This window comes from Eutrema salsugineum, unplaced genomic scaffold, assembly GCF_000478725.1.
Source record: "Eutrema salsugineum unplaced genomic scaffold, Eutsalg1_0 scaffold_8, whole genome shotgun sequence".
NCBI lineage: Eukaryota > Viridiplantae > Streptophyta > Magnoliopsida > Brassicales > Brassicaceae > Eutrema > Eutrema salsugineum.
The window spans coordinates 12,244,625-12,260,905 of record NW_006256414.1 but is presented as its reverse complement, the minus strand read 5'-3'; the positions used below and the strand labels follow the sequence as shown (position 1 = coordinate 12,260,905).

At 36.4% G+C, this 16,281-nt stretch overlaps 1 non-coding gene and 1 pseudogene across 1 annotated transcript; both read left to right on the top strand.

The window, feature by feature from the left end:
- Nucleotides 1–16,281, top strand: part of LOC112088904 — a 112,190-nt pseudogene that overhangs the window by 50,614 nt on the left and 45,295 nt on the right.
- LOC112082394 lies at nucleotides 9,258–9,363 on the top strand. The gene has a single exon (XR_002897067.1). It is a non-coding gene; the product is annotated as a small nucleolar RNA R71 (small nucleolar RNA).

The window sequence follows — 16,281 nt, the reverse complement described above, 5'->3', positions numbered from 1 at the left end:
GATAGGGAGAAAGATGCTAGTTGGACTTAGTTTTTTGAAACATTGAAAACTGTTATACCTGATGATCACAAGCTGGTTTTTATGAGTGACAGACATAGGAGCATTGTTTAGGCAGTCCAGGAGGTGTATGATGTGTGCTGTCATGAGGGTTGTCAAGTTTTATCCTAAATGAAATCAATAGCTGCAAGTGCACAGCTGATCGATTGTAGTACTTAGGGATCGAATCCACAGGGAAGGAAGATATTTCCTGCAAAAGCCTTCAAAAGAAATATAAAGTAAGAAAGCCTAGAACCAGGCGATTTTTGTATCGGTTTTGGTGCTGTCTTTAAAACGTAAAAACTAATCAAAACAACAGAAAGAGGTGCTGGGTTTCAGGGAAGTTTTCTCAGGGGTATGAACGATTCATAACATTTCTAGAGAGTAAATTTGATAAGATCTTAGCTTAAACTTTTCGAACTAGAGTCACAGACGTATGAATACGCCACAGTCGTGATTATACACAACTATCCCTTTCAACCCTGACCAGTAGGTTTCCACTCTGGCCCTGGAAAAGAAGAGATACATTATGTTTAAGACTCGTCAGTATTCACAAATCGCCCACAGGTAGGTTTTCACTCCTATGTTTGTTTTGCTCTCCCAAACTAGATCTGACACCGGATGAACACTTTCATGTCACCAAATATCTGGATCAGATTGTAGTTCATGACGCTACTGTCATGCAGTAAAAATAAATTCAAAAGAAAAAGTTCTAAGATTCGGCTTCAATAGCTCATGGAATCCTCATCGAACATATGTATCCCCATCAAAACTCCCTTAGACCCAACAATAAAACTACTCAGCCATGATGAACGAAATGAAAAACATAGTATTAAAAAGTAAAGCAATAGTCGAAATTGAAAAAAAAGAACAAGGGTTCAAGAGACAAGTCTCTCTCTCCCTAAAATCTAAAAACAAAAGCTTAAAGTAAAATTTCTTGTAAAGTATTTCGTCTCTCTTCTTCTCCTTTTAAAAACAACCTCAATGATAAGTATTTATAGTCTCCAATGCTCTCTGGTGTCTAGGATTCCGGTATTAAGGCTGAGAAAATGCTATGGGCTTCAGAAATGGGCATTCGAACTCGGAGTTGGCTGGCTGCAGTGGGGATGTGCGTGACCGCGGGGAATAGATGGCTGGCCGCCTTCGGGAAGCCTCTGACCGTGGTGAAATGGTTGCTGGCCGCGGGTGGAAGTGCTTGCCGGCTGGTTTACGGGACATCTTGCTCTTCGCGTATCTTTTGATTGAACCGTTGGATTGCCAAGCTGTAAAGTGTGCTGAAAAGCCGATACTTCCATTTTTGAGATCTCCAAATTTGAACTGGATCAGACGGCGAGAAGGCCTTCAATCAGGGGTGAACTTCTGACGGTTTGACTCTGAACTGAAAATCTGGTCTTATATCCATTTTGGTAAGCTTTTTCCTAAGTTTCCTGAAAAGAGTCTTGGAACTATAAATACTAGAAAAACATAATAAAAGTACTTGAAAGCAATAAAAAAACATAGAAAAAGTATTTCAAAACAATCATAAAAGTTGTCAAAATACGGTGTTATCAGTGCATCCTCTGTCTCAGCATGGATTTTGCGTTTGGCATTTGTCACAGAACGTGAGACTGAAGGCTAGGGTCGGATGTAAGGATTTGTGTGCAGACAAATTCAGAGAATGAGCTCACAAATACACAGAAGTTGAGTTTGTAAGTGCATACGCAGAGTTTCGAAGGTGGTTTCCAAAAGCAGCTGATTATTTGGATAACAGTGTTCATCTTGAAAAGTGAGCGAAATGTTACTTCAAAGGAGACAAGTACAACTTGGACACAAGTACAACTTGGACACAAGCAATGCTTGTGAATCTATGAACAGTGTCTTCAAGAAGGCAAGGAAGTATGCCTTATTACCTTTGATTGATGCATACATAGAAAAAGTGTCTAAATGGTTCAACAAGCATAGGAAAGGCAGTGATATTGCATCAGACACGAAGAATTTGGTGCCATATGTGGAGAACCAGCTGCATAATCTATGTGCAATTGGAAATGGCTTATTTGTCACTGAATCTAACCATTTTGAGCTTGAATACAGCGTGATAGGGACTGATGGGAAGGGTTATCTGGTTGATTTGTTAAGCAAAACTTGTACCTGCAGGTGCTTTGATATAGAAAAGATTCCTTGTGTTCATGCAATAACCGCGGACATAGCACTGATGCATAACCCCAACAGGAGAGGGAGATACACCTCCATTATTTGTGCTCAAAATATTACAGGATTGACACATGGGCGTCAGCTTATTATAGAACCATTTATTTGGTTCCACATCAGTCAACATGGATTATTGAAGAGGAAATTGGAAAGTTAGTCATTTTTCCGCCAGACTACACAAAAAAAAATCAGGGAGAAAGCGAGACAAGCGCTACCCTTCAACCGGAGAAGCTCGCCCTAAACGAAGTAACAGGGCCAATCCAGGCATACATCTTGGGCGTTGGTTTCAACCGCTAAACACAGATGAAGATCAAGAAGAAAACCAAGGTGATAACCAAGGTGGAAACCCAAGTGAAATTTAAATTTGCAATTTGTATTTGGTCTTTCTGTTAGGGACAATTGGTCTTGTAGGTACAACTATGTGTACTTGGTATTTGAAATGGTAATTGTATTTTGTAGGTTTAGCAGGACAACTGGACATGTAGGTACAACTAAGTGTTTTAAAAGTTGGCCAATGAATGGGACAAGTGGACAACAAGGTACAACTAAGTGTTTTTAAAAGTTGACCGATGAATGGGACAAGTGGACAACAAGGTACAACTAAGTGTTTTTAAAAGTTGGCCGATGAATGGGACAACTGGACATGTAGGTACAACTAAGTGTTTTAAAAGTTGGCCGATGAATAGGACAAGTGGACAATAAGGTACAACTAAGTGTTTTAAAAGTTGGCCGATGAATAAGACAAGTGGACAACAAGGTACAACTAAGTGTTAATTTTGAAAAGTCAAAATTCTGGTTAACCTAACGAATTGAACAAAAAATAAAACAAAATAGAAGATATAGTTAACCTTTACAATATATAAGAGACCAATAGTAATGATAATGGACTAGTACAAATTGGTTTTGTGAAACAAAGTATGGGTTTCCCATCAACAACCTCATATGATACATATAACTCTTTCATAATAGAACCATTTTACAAGGGAGAAAACACAATTTTAATGATTTTGTTAAAATTTTATTGTCATCTACTACTAAATGATAAACATAAGTGAATAGGTAAAAGGACAACTATAAAATATAGATTTATGTCTAAAGACAATTAGAATAACTGAAATGGACAACTATGAAAAATTTCGAACAACAGGACAATGGGGTACAACTATATGTTATATTCGGTTTAAGGGATGCACGTAGTCAATTAAAATGGCGGCGCCGACACATATTAAATATGTTAAACTGTTTCAGGAGAGAAACTCAATGTTTTGTTAAGTAGCCCTCTTTTTAAAAAGATTAGGAAAGAGAAATTCAGAAATTTTTTCCCAAATCGAAAAGATTATGAGTGCATCTTGAAAATACGTCATATATTTGACAATGAGATTAATATCAAATGAATGAACATCCTACTTATATTTGAGAATAGTGAAGTATATTTAAGAATAGTTAAGTAATAACAGTAATTCAAAATACCGCGTTAAGAATAAAGAAAGTTATAGAATATTCTAAACTTCTTTTAATAGTGGACTTTATAAATGGGCACCCATAATTAATTTATAACAGATAACACGTTTTTTTAGTCATTTTATTGTTTATGAAGAAGATCTCTTCTTCTTCTTTTTACCAAAAAAGATCTCTTCTTCTGCTTCCAAGAGATGATCTCTGAACTCTTCTGATTCCTTTTTTTTTTTATTTATGATTATGTATTTCTTTACAGCCTCTTTTATTTATTCGTTCGTCGTGTTTGATAAGTTTATAATTGGGTTTAATGATTCTTTCAAAGGGGATCTCATAATTCATAAATTGATAGTTAGCTGGCTGGATGTAAGGTAGTTTCTGTTTGGAAGTTTTTCATCTATGTATACACACATACATGGGTTAGGTAACATGTTAAATGGTTGGGGCAAAAATTAATTAGCCGGGCAAACCGGATATCCCATTTAGTCTATAGGATAAGATGTTAGACGGACCATCCGTATCAATGCTTAAGTTTATTAATTAATTGCTTTTGGTAATAGAGATTTAGTAAATCTTATCAAGGATAATAACTATAAAAACACATGCAGTAATGTCCAGTTGGAAAATTGTCATCTCTACAATCGCAACGAGGATAGTATTGGGACTCTTTCATGGCGTCTGCGCAAGTCTTGCTTCCGTTAGGACCACAAACTCCAGCAAACCATTTAGTAATTTCACGCTTATGCTCTTCCGCCACAACTGTATTATACAAACCACAAAATGTTAAACTGTGGACTAAATGTTTTGAGAAACAATTGATAGCATTACAAGTTATAAGCTATTTTTTTATTTACAGTGAACAATTTTTGTCATTAATAACGGCGAACATTTTTGTATTGAGCTAGTAAGCAATCATACTAGATACAGAACTATATAGTACCTTTAGCATGATTACTAATGAAGAACATGAGCACACAAGAAACTACAAGCAAAGTAGAAGACCTCATAACTCAAATTTGATTTCAAAAAAATTCTGTGCTCCTTGCTTATACGTTTTTTTTCTTAACCTCGTGATGAATATATTCTTATATCAACTTTGTTAATATATATACTCAACAGTGATTAAGAAAAGATAATTATACTGAATTAGAAAAAAAAGAAGAAGAAAGTGTGGGGTTAAAATTAAAATTACATTCTTAATAACTTGTTAACTAATTTATTTTGTTTAATAACTTTGTGATGTCACATCATCGTTTTTAGATTCATTACCTTTAATTAATCTACAAGATTTTCTAACTATTAAATTGCTGATAGCAGATTAATTTTCAAATAACAATGGATTTTTTTTTTGGTCAAAAACCTGTCACTTGTATTTTTTTACTAACGAAAAAAATACTCTGCAATATAACCACAAAATATTTATATCCAGTAAAATAATTGATGGGAGGGAGAGGTTGATTTCTGAAGATTTTTACAGTTTAAGATTCTATTGTTATTGCTTTGTAAATTTTTATATTTTTAATAAATTTCACTGTTCTTCGTTTATAGACTATAATATAATATTCTTTCTAAATTTAATCAAAATTTATTGTTATTCATTAAATTTGGATTTTAATGATTATATGAAATCTAGTGTTAATGGGATATTGATTCTCAGCAATTTAGCTCATAAAATATGATTTTTTGAAATAAACGTAAAATTTTATTTAAAAAAATAAAAAAATTACAATGCTTGAGAGAGAGAGATTCTAATGTAAGTCTTGTTCCTGGAAATGGTTTCTGCACCGAGCAAATCGAGTGGCAAACATAGAGTAAGGCACTCATCGTAGAATTAGGTCTTGGCTTCCGGGTATTCAGTTTGGTTTTGGGTAAGAACCGATCTAATCCGGTCTTTTGGGTAGAGGAATTTTTCACCCATATAGAATCTGATTGATTATCAGTTCAGTATCGGTTCGGATCCACTCATTTCAGGGTTGGATATATTGGTTCTTAAATTTAACAGAACAATGTTCGAACTATTTCAGATATCATTCTTTTTTTTTTTAACACTGATCTATTATTCTATTACAAATTATGAGAACTATTACATCGACAATTCTTCACAAGTCTCCCGCCTGCAAACACGTCAAATGGATCTCCATGCACCATGTTGAAAACTTCCTGTAAGCTTGTCTCCATTAATCTGCAAATTAATAATAAATTGCACTTCCCAGGACTCGAAACCCGAATCTCTGGGTGTAGAAGCATTAATGAACCCATTAACCAGTAGGCTAAGGGGGCTTCCACTATTTCAGATATCATTCTAATCGGAATTTTTTTTTACCCAAAACCAAAAAAGATGCTCGATACAGTTTATAATAGCCAAAATTTAACCAGAATACTCGAATCCACAACAATTTTAGCATAACTACATAACATGAACACACAAAACAAGTCATAAATTTAAAGCATACAACTCATATATCCGAAGTTCAAATTTGATATCCAAAGAACTTTAAAAAGTTTTCATTGTTAAGAAAAACTTTCTCATCAAACGATCAAAGTTCAAACTTTTAAAGATTCAAAATGAAAAGCACGATAGATGGCATTTGTGCTGATACCTCTTAGTTGGTACTTGAATCTCTACTAGAACCCGCCACCACTTATACGTTTCACTTTCCAAAAGACCACCATCTACAAAAGTACAAAGCATTTCCACCAGAGTCAAATTCAAAAAAAAAAAAAAATCATGAAAGATTTTTAGGGAAAGACATATATCCAGATTCCAGAAACCAGAATTGAACATAAACAAACATATATCCAGAATTGAACACTAAGTGACTATTTACATATCAGAATCTGATTCAGAGATTAAAACCATACATACGACACAACTCTAAGTTTTAGAGATTCGCTTAGACCTCCAAATCTCAGGTTCATTCATCCTTGTAAGTGGAATGCAGGTTCATACTCTATAGAAATATGAGAGAAAGTAATAGTTAATACTCAAAGTTATAAAGCGTAATTCAATAAGAGTTCAAATGTAAGAAATTACCTCTCATAAAATCATCTTCAAACTCTACCTCCGCAAGCATGTTTTTTTAAATGTTGACATCCCATTTTCATTGATATAAATCTCATATTTAACCACTGCTCGGTACACATCAAGACTTCCACCATCTAGTATTAAATGCAGATTCAGATGTTACTAAAGACTCTTGTATTGCAAGTATGTCCTTAGCTATTAATGATAGGACTGGAAAATTTGCACTGTATCTCCTCCACTACCCTAAGATATCATACTCTGTACCTTTCATCAGGTTTGGTTTATCCATACTCTCTCTTAAGTATAACTTCAACTCATTTGTTGTATCTTCATCTCATGATTCTTGTACAAGCTGTTCATAGATGTTATCCATTCTTTTATAACCAATATCATTTTTCAGACCCTTTTTTTCAATTACCTGAGACTTTGAAGATGATACTTGTGACATTACCATTTGACACACTTTTTTAAAGTGTAATTGCCAAAAAGACACTTTTTAGAAATGGGGTACTTATCTTACTTTGCTCTAATTTTTTTGACTTTTTTGCCCTCCTTTCCCTTTTACCTTATATTTACTTACAGAAAATATTAAAACGTATGGGATCCACTTAAATTTACTCATCAGCTTCCACACACTAAATCGTACGGGACCACTTTAAATCATCAGCTTTCACACACTAAATGGCACGGGACCCACCTATATGTATGCAAATATATGGATACACATGTAAATATGCATATAAATTTATATAGTTACATCCATCTATAATATATGCATGTGGATATGCATATATATTTATATAGTTGTGTCTATATGTATTCAACTCTATGGATACACATGTAAATATACATGTATATCTATATAGTTACATCCATCTATACTCTATGTACGTGGATATACATATATATATATATATAATTGCATAGATATCCATATATTTATGTCTACGTGTACGTTACTATATAAATACAGATGTGTATATATATATATATATATTTATATAATTGCATAGATATCCATATATTTGTGTCTACGTGGACGCTACTATATGGATACGTATGTGTTTATCACTAAACGACAAAAGAATTTAGGTTGAAAAATATAAAATGGGTATCAAAGTATTAAGAAAAAATTATATAATTTATAGTGTCAAAATAATTATTAGATTATTCAAAAATTTATAAAGACGAGATGCTAGGTTTTCAGGGAAATTCTCTCTGGGGGATGAACGATTCAGAACATTGCCAAAGAGTAAAATTAATAAGATCCTAGCTAAAACTTATAGAACTCGAATTACGAACGTATGAATATGCCACTGTCGTGATCATAACCAACTATCTCTCTCAACCCTGACCAGTAGGTTTTCACTCGGGCCCTGGAAAAAAAAAATATGCAGTAAGCTTAAGACTCATCAATATTCACAGCTCTCCCATAGGTAGGTTTCCACTCCTATGGTCGATCTGCTTTTCTCGAACTAGATCTGGCCTCGAATGAAAACTTTTGCAACACCCAAAACCGGGATCAGATTGTAATTCATTATGCTACTCCCATGCATTATAAATAAGTTTAGAAGATAAAGTTCTAGGACTTGGCTTCAATAGCTAACGGAATCCTCATCGAACATATATAACCCCCATCGAAAATCCCTTAAACCAACCAATAAAACTACTCAGACATGATGAACGAAAGCAAAAACATAGTATTAAAAAGTAGAGTAGAAATCGAAAATAACATAGAAACAAAAAGGGTTCAAGAGATAGATCTCTCTCCCTAAACTTAAAACAAGAGCTTAAAGTTGTATCTTTTCTAAAGTATTTCGTCTCTCTCTAAAAACGGCCTACATGATATGTATTTACAGTTTCCAATGCTCCATGGTCTCTAGGGTTCCAGAATTAACGCTGAGAAAATGACTTGAGCTTCATAAATGGGCCTTTTAAATCGGAGATAGCTGGCCTCGGTCAGAAAAGACGTGGCCGCGGTGAATTGATGCTTGGCCGCGGTCGTATGGCCTCTGACCGTGGTGAAAAGGCTGTTGGCTGTGGGTGGAAATGCTTGCCGGCTGGTTTACGGGACATCTTCCTCTTCGCGTAACTTTTGATTAAACCATTGGATTGCCAAGCTGTAAAAGTGTGCTGGAAAGCTGATAGTTCCATCTTTGAGGTCTCCAAATTTGAGCTGGTTCAGACAGTGAGAATGTCTTCATTTGAGGGTGAACTTCTGATGGTTTGACTCTGAGCTGAAAATTTGGTCTTCTATCCATTTTGTTAAGCTTTTCCCTAAGTTTCTTGAAAAGAGTTTTGGAACTACAACTACTAGAAAAACATAATAAAAACACTTGAAAGCAATAAAAAACATAAAAAAAGTATTTGAAAACGATCTATTAAAGTGGTCAAATTACGGTGTTATCAATTGGCTACAGCTAAGTTTTCGATGAGTGCTCTCCATTGTGTCACAGTTTTTGAACCGAAATCTCCATTGCTAGCAGTCTCAAGAGAAAGTAGATACTTCTGCTGAAATCCTCTGTAGAAGGTGCTTAGCAGGTTTGCTCCAGAGAAACCTTGATGAGGGCAGTCTCTCTCATACCCCTTGAATAATTCCCACGCCTCATAGAATGATTTTATTGGGCCTTGTTGGAAACTTTGGATCTTGTTTCTTAGCTGGCTCGATCTTGACTTGGCGTAGAAGTGGTTCAGGAAAGCTGACTTGCATTCTTCCCATAAAGTAATAGAACCAGATGGCATAGATTTTAACCATCTAAAACCTTTATCACTTAGAGAGAAAAGGAAAAGCTTACACTTCACATAGTCTGGAGTGTCTGGAGTGGTTCTCACCATTCCACAGCTTTCTTCAAAAAGATCTATGTGATCCATTGGATGCTCAGTAGAGATTTCATGGAATTGATTCTGCTTCACCAGAGAGACAATCTGAGGTATCTCGAAATCTCATCTTGCTGGGGCAGGAACTTGAATAGCTGATCTATTTTGGAAGTGCTTGTGAGGTGCATCGAAATCTGCAATAACTCTACTGCAGGGTTGTCTTCTCGCAGGATTGGCAAGCTTTATGGGTCGATTGGCCTCTCTACCATTATGTGGAACAATGTTTTCATCATTCCTTCATTCTCTGGGATCATCCCGATCTTATCTCCTTTGATCATCAGCAGCTTGAGCAGCGTTTCTAGGGATTTGATTTCCCTCTCCATCGAGTTGTGGATGGCCATCTTCTTCATGAGAAGCCTCTCGGCCATCTTCGTGAATAGAATCACGGTCATCATCTCCAATGTGATCATCTTGATCACGGTTTAAAAGATCTTCCCGATGGGCATTCAGATTCGCCATCTTGAGTGTTCTTCGTCTGAGTCTCCAAAGTTCTCTTTCGTGTTTGTAAATCTCGTCTAAGGGCGGTAAAATGTTAGCAGGATTTCTCCTAGTTTTCATGCACCTGAGAGCAAAGAAAGCAAAGATAAAAAGAGAAGTTAGAAAACTCCAGCAGAACTCGAAAATCTTGTGGTCTAGAATTGAAAGTAGATTCAGAAACCAAATAAACAGAAACAAATCCCCAGAAACGGCGCCAAAAACTTGGTGTGGGTGCAGTTGGCAACACAAGTTTTACACTAGACAAGCAGCAAGCACACAGCAAACGCAGTGGTACTTAGTGATCGAATCCATATGGATTTGTCTGTTGAGGACTTCTAACTGATGCTAAAGACAATCGTAGACCTAATCAGATAAAATGGGAGTTTTGGTTTGTCACTAAATCTAACTAAGCAGGGAATTAAAAAGATTAAAATAATATCATTTGAAAACTATATGAAAAACGACGCTAGGATTAAGGTTCATCTCTACGGTTCATGTTCAATGACATAGGGATTCTAGGTAAGGATTTTCTATGAATCTGAAACTAGGATAGACACTTATAAGATTAGCCAACTCTCGTCACCCTAATTATCTAATCACTAATTTTTGGGATCCTTTAACCTAAAAAACCTAGATGTCAATCGAACATGGGATCCCCTTTTATGGTCCATTCACCCAACTCGGGGACTACTCAGACATGACTGAGCTTAACATCATCATCGGTTAGAAATCACTAAAGTAAAGAAAACAGTAAAGTAAAGAACTAGAAAGCAGTAAAGTAAAGAAAACAAAGTTGCAGAAAAACTTCTCTTATTGAAGACAGAGTTTGGCGATGAAAAGCTTCTACAAATGCATAAAAATAAAACCTAAAACTACAATGAAGTTCTCTCTCAAAGAGATGAAAGAGGCTCCCCTACAAAAGACCTAAAAATGAGTATTTATACTGTTTTTTTCAAGTCTGGGCGTCTAGAGCTTTTAAAATGAATGCAGGAAGTGTCTTGGTCCTTAGTTGGGCTTCTGAGGTTCGGACAAATCTCCACCGCCGGTGAGGGAGGCTGAGCCGAGGTGGGAAGAAGTTTGGCCGCAGGTGAAAACTCTTGTCCCTTACCGGGCTGTGTTGATTTTCCTTCAGTGAATTGATGATATCTAGAGATCTAACCGTTGGATTGCATTGATTCCAATTGTGTTGGAAAGCTGGTTGTCTCCTCTATAAATTCTCTGAATTTGGGGATGATCAGACGGTTAGAAGGTCTTCTTTGGTTTCCAAATTTCTGACGGCCAGAATTTATCCAAAAGTGTACTTTTGCTCCAAAATGCTTTCCAAAACTCCAAGTTTCCTGAAAAGCCGTTTAGAACTCCAAAACATGGGAAACACTTATAAAACCTGTAAAAATGAGTGAAAATACCTGCATAAGATATTGAAAATCATCCATAAAAGTGGTTAAAATCAGGTGTTATCACCCTCCCCATCAACAAAGTTTCCAACAGAACTCAGGAAATAGGGATCAAGAGGTACAGAACCTGATCCAGAAAATCCTCCAAAGTCAAGCAAGTGGTTCCATGGACTTCAACAAGAAAATGGCAGAGATACACAACAAGGTGGATTGCTCGTATTATGATATTATCAGTCAGATTGCAACATTGGCTTCTTTTTTTTTGTTCTTAGAATGCTTTTGATGTGTTTTCTGAGTGATCTCAGGTCATAGGAGGCGTTTGTGCCTTGAAATCCCAGGCAAAGGTAACCAAAATGGTGAGATATGAATCACACAGCTGAGTATGAAATGAGGCCTCAGCTCGACCTATATGTCTCAAGACAAACCAACTCGAGGCATGCATGTATCTGAGGCCGAGAAGAAATCCTCAAAGCCTCAGCCTGAGGCTGCAAGGTGGACAAGGCAAGGCCAGGTGCATTTCTTCAAGCAGAATGAGGAACATATGCCTCGGGTGGAAAGCTTCGAGTTGTGTCAAGGCGAGGCATGGTGAAAAGAAGAATGATCAAGCCCAGAAATGAATGCCTCGACATGTATGCCTCAACCAAAATCAACTCAAGGCAGGCATGCTTAAAAAGCCGAGAAAAATGTCCAATACCTCGGTTCAAGGCCTCGAGTTGATCCAAGGCAAGTCAGAGTTGGATAATTAAGTAGAAACCGAGAAGATGAGGGCTCGGGTTGATGAAGAACTGACCAAGGCGAGGCACCAAGGTGAGGCATGGGTACAAAGGTGCAAAAACAGGCTTTTACCAGTGCAAGGAGCAACATCAAAACAACAACACTTACAGTGGTGTTTGGCCTCCTAAGATGCACAATTCCACTCTTCCATTCCATCACAAACACATATGGTAACACTCCAAACTTGTACATATCATTCAAGCATCTTTTTCATTTTGTTTTTTCATGTTTGTTTATCCTCTTTCTCATGCTTTTATTACACAAGGGGCTGTGTAATTTAAGTGTGGGGGATTTTTTTTTTCTATGTTCTTATTTTCTCTTTTGCACTTTGAGTCTCATTCATTCATGCATAGCATCTAAGTACATAGAACTACCAAAAAAAAGTTTGAACAAAAAAAAATGTTCATTTAATGGCATTCACATTTTAGAACACCAAAAAATATTCATAGTCTATATTGAATTTCATATAGGTTTGCATCATATGCATATGGAGTAATGATAGGTTTTTCCTTGAGACAGCATTATTTTAAGAGTTTGATTCATTGCCCTAGTTATTAGTTCTTTGATGCTTACATGAAATGAAATGTGCATCATTGTTTGAACCTCAGTTTAAGCAGATTGTGACTTGAACTCAGCCCTAGACAAGTGGAACCTTAATTTGAAATGAATTTATCATGTGGTGCATATTTGAATGAACTTGTAGATAGCATAAACATACTTGGATTATCTTTCCCCTTTTACCACTCTTGTTAATCCAAGTAGCTGATCTCCATCATTGACACAGTTTTCCCTGCCCTTAACTAAGCCATATTTGAAGCCTTAACGATGCGAGGCCTTGTTTTGAATGAACTTGACAAAAAGTGTTGGGTTTAGAGCGACAAGAGTAGGCTTTCATGTAGATCTAGCTCTGGATCATGAGACTAGAGTAGGTTAGGAAGGGATCTTGGGGAATCAATGAGTGAAAATAGAGAGAATGAGATGACAGCTAGGGGATTGCAAGGTGTGAATTGGCTGGTGTCTGAAAAGAAAAAGCTCTAAGTGTTAAAAAAAAGCCTCAAAGTGTGAAAAGAAAAGAAAAGAAGCCGAAAGGGCTCAAGCTTCAAAAATCGATGAGAAAAGAAGCTAGAGATGAAATAAGAATTGAAAAAGCTGAGTGAAAAGAGAAGTACCAGCCATTGTTTTAAAAGAAAAAGGTCCCATAGTGAGAAAAAGAATGAGAGTGAAGTGAGAGATGGGTTGAAAAGGCAATGAAAGCCTTGGAAAAGTAAGGGGTAGCTAGGGACTGTTCTTCATGGGTTTATAGTTAGGGTGAATTCAATTTTGGGCATTGGGTAGATGAGAGTCTATTCTTGTATGCATCAGTTGTTTTTTACCCTTAGCATTTTGTTGAAGTTCATTCCTTCCTTGAGAGATCCTTTGTGCTGAATTAAACCAACATGTGCATCAATGAATTAAACCTTCTTCCCGATACGCTTCAAAGATCGCCATACCATAAATGCTTTCCGTATGATTCAGCCTCCGGTGTCTTTATCCAAAGGGAAAAGGTTCGAATCAAGGTTCCAGAACACTTAGAATAGTTTTATTTGGAGTAGTGAGCTGAAAGCTATGGCCAACAGAAAATGAACCTGTCTTGCATTCATTCCGGACCAATCTGATACGCCTCAAAGATTGCTTTACTGGGAAGCTTTCCCTTCCGATTCATCATTCGGTGTCTTTATCAAGATTTGAGATGATTTAGTCTTGTTTCCAAAAACCTTATAATTAGGAGAATTCAAGCTTCGAGTAGAAAGATATCGAAAACGGGAGAAGAACATGTATCAGAACAATTTCCGGATCATTCCGATGCACCTGAAAGACCACCCGAGGCGGAAGCCTTTCTTACCCCGGATCAAGTTGAACCCTTCATAAAAGTTGAATAGCACGGAATCATATTTCAAGAACGCTTGGGATCATATGATTTGAAGGACTGAGCTGGGATATATTGCAAACGGAACAGGACATGTCTTCCTGAAACCTGAAGTAACTATGGAGTTGATGGTGTACGAGTGACAAATATGGCTCGACAGCAATGCCTCGAATCAATCCAACTCGAGGCATGGCTTCTCAACACCCTGTAGGCATGCCTCGACACACAGGCCTCAATTGATAGACAAGCCAAGGCCAGTTCCCAAAGCAAAACGTCAAAGACCTCGAGTTCAGACCACAGCTGAGCTTTAAGCTCGAGGCAGCTCCCGAAACAAATGGTCCAATGCCTACACTTGAGGCTTCAACCTGTAATACCTAGAGGCGTCCTGTTTTTGACTTCCTAGAATAAAAAAAGGGCTTCATTGGCTCCCATGTCTCGAGAAGATTCAAGCCAAGGCAACGCATGTTCTTGAGCTTAACCAAGATTTTTGCTGCCTCGACATGGAGGCCTCGCATTGGGGGACAGGACATCAGCTCAAGGCACACCACCCATGAGCCAACAAAGCCAGGTCAGTACCCAGTTTTTCCTGGACTGACGCAGTCCAGAACTCACATTATAAATACTTTTGGGGTTAAAAACCCTACACATCTTTAGATCATCTTTTGTTTTCTTTTCCACTTTTGTGAAAAACGAATTTGTTAAGAGATATCTTTGGGTTTTAATCAATCAAAAGCTGTTTCTTATCATATTATCTTCTTATCTTTACTTCTAATCATGATTAATATCACCTCTTGCAAAAGATCAGGTGTGTTAAGTATGATTAGTGAGTAGTCTTCTTTAAGCTTCAAGGTGAGTAGATTAGGGTGCTTAAATGTTTTATTTATGATGTTTAGGTTCTAGATTCTCATTTGCTTTCTCTAAATAGTTGTTCTTAATGCTAGATCTCTCATTATAAGCTTGATCTAGAACTTAGAGATTTCTCCACACATAAGGTGTTTGATGAAATGTCTGAACCAACTATTTAGGGGTTTATGTTTTGAATGTCGTGAGAGTGTTTGTTTGAAGCATAAATGACATGTTAGAACTGTTTATTAATGCATATTTCCCATCATTACACTAATGAAAATTGGGTTTGAATGTTGATTAGTATAGTGATCATTGTCTTGGGAAAGAAATGATCTTGCTTTGAGTTCTAAGTTGATTGGATTTAGAGATCATGTGATACTTGCTATGTCTTTATGTATAAGATTCAGTCTATCTTAGCTCTTATTTTGATGCACAAAGAGGCTGTTTGGTCATATTAGGCTTGGAACCTTATGCATGTTAATTGCTTATTCACTAATGAGAATTAGTCTTGATTAGGTAATTAACAAAATGATTATTGCCATGAGAGAGAATTAATCTGATTTGGAAGTCTAGACTAAATAATAGCAAGTGTTGCATTGTTTCCTTAGCATCATGAGTTAACAATTAAAGCACCCTGATCAATGATCACATCTAGAGGTTTAGCTTTATCTTATTTTGAATTTGAGTCTTTGTTTTACTTCTCTTGTTTTGCCTTGTTGGTTCTTAATTATTACTTGTTTCTTGTTTGTTTTAGGTTTTAGATCACTTGGTTACAATATATTCACTTGTTAGACTTGGATTAAGAATTGATTATCATTGTTCTAGTGTCTAGATAATCTCCATTTATATCGATATCTCAAATGCTACAATGATATGAGTATTTTGAGTAATTGGGTTTGAATCTAAAATTTCTTGCTATCACGCGGCCAGGAAGTGGGAGACTGTGGGAAACCAAGTGTTGGCCGTGGTCCGTAAGGCTGGTCGCCTGATTGACTAGACATCTTACTCTTCGTGTAACTTTTGATTGAACCGTTGAATTTTCCTCATGTCAAGTGTGCCGGAAAGCTAGCTACTCCATCTTTAAGATCTCCAAATTTGAACTGGATCAGACTGTGAGAAGGTCTTCATTTGAGGGTAAACTTCTGATGGTTTGACTCTGAGCTAAAAATCTGGTCTTCTATCCATTTTGCAAAGGTTTTACCTAAGTTTCTTGAAAAGAGTGTTGAAACTACAAATACTAGAAAACAACAATAAAAACACTAAAAAATAAAAAAACATTAAAAAAATATTTAAAAACGATTCAT